Genomic DNA, 1,753 nt, shown 5'->3' on the forward strand with positions numbered 1-1,753 from the left:
CACCTGCACCAGTAGCTGCTACAATATCACATTTTGGCAAAGTCTAAGTCTCCGATGGGGTATTTGAAATTACTTCAAAATCCCGTGCGCATAAACGGGATTTGCTACCTCACTAAATTCAATATTCTGGACTCAATGACACATTCGAAAAATTCTCATACGAGGTCATTTTAATAAAAAATGTATCCCACACACAAGTGCCATTTTGAGCCAAATTCTACAACAGACCTCAAAATTAGACTGAAAGCCTCAAAAAGCCAATGAAGGGTCGTTCTAGACCAAATTTGACATTCCAGAACTAAATGCGTTGACGAAATTTTCATCTGAGTGTGTTTTTCAAAAATGTTGACCAAAATCAACCATAGGCCAAATTTCAAGGCCACAAACTCGTACAAATTACCTCGATACTTGTGTTGATCATGCTACTAGCCTAATTTGGTCATTTTGAAGCTGAGGGAGCCGTCAGAATTCCGTTCTGAGGTTGTTTACCTGAAGTAATGACCAAAATCATTTTTTTAATTTATAAAAGCTCCAAAACAAGAAAACCGGCCAAAAACACCAAACGAATAACTAGGCGATCGAATAGTTAGTGCCAGCAAGTCATAAATGACTTGGGGTCGCTACCAAACACTCTAAAGGATGAAATGAATGCTTTAATTCAGAAATGACCTGGAGGGTCATTACATCTATTTTTTCATTTTAATTTATTTTTAATTGTAGAACTTTTATTATAATAATATTTTCTAAAAATATAAGTTTTATTTTTTTATTTATATTTCATTTTCTTCTTATTCTCAACATTTACTTTTTGTGATTCCATGCAATTTTTCGTATTATCTATTTTTAAAAAATTATTATATGTTTATTTTTTTTCACTAACATAATTTTGTTAGTATACTAATTTTTAAATTAAAATAGAATTCATTATTGAATAAGGTTATAGACTTACATTTTCTTTTGTTTTAAATCACATTTATGTACATTATGTTGAAATTTGATATAAAAATAATATGTTAAATTTTTTGTTTTGAATTTAGAACTTATGTTATATTTTCAGTTGCATTTGTTTTAGTAGTATTGACTTAGTATTTCACATTGCAAGTCATTTATTTTATAGTTAGACTTGATGTATTATCTTTTTGTCAAATATTTTAATAATTTTATGATATTATATTTAAAATATTAATCTTTTTGCCAAATATGCATTTCATGATGTTCATAGAAATCTTGTACTTTTAGTTTTAAAATTTAATATAACCTTATGATTGCACTTGTGTAACCAAACAATAAATTTGTAATTATACTGTAATTACATCGTGGCAAACAAATAAATCATTGTAATTACTACGTTGTGTCAATACTAAGCTCATAATTACTATCCTAGTAATTATACAAATTCCAATTACCAAGTGGATTTCCAAACAACCCTTAGAGATTTTAGTAACAATTTTAATTTTTTTATATAGAGTTATCAGTTTGGTTTGAGATTTTTTCTTAACGGATTAACTGATAAATCAATAATAAATTAATAAATTATATTTATATCATTTGGTATATAAAGTCCGAATTTAGTTTCGTGCTTTCATTTTTCTGTCTCTATAAGGTGTTAGTGTTTGTTTTTGAGCAATTATTTAATTTGTTACCTTATTTTAAAATTGATTTTCAATTTTTTTATTAAATCAATAAGGAACAATAATGAATAATCAATAAATTAATATGTATATTTACTGATCGATAACCAACAACACAAAAT

The sequence above is a fragment of the Solanum dulcamara genome, chromosome 3 (assembly GCF_947179165.1).
Source record: "Solanum dulcamara chromosome 3, daSolDulc1.2, whole genome shotgun sequence".
NCBI lineage: Eukaryota > Viridiplantae > Streptophyta > Magnoliopsida > Solanales > Solanaceae > Solanum > Solanum dulcamara.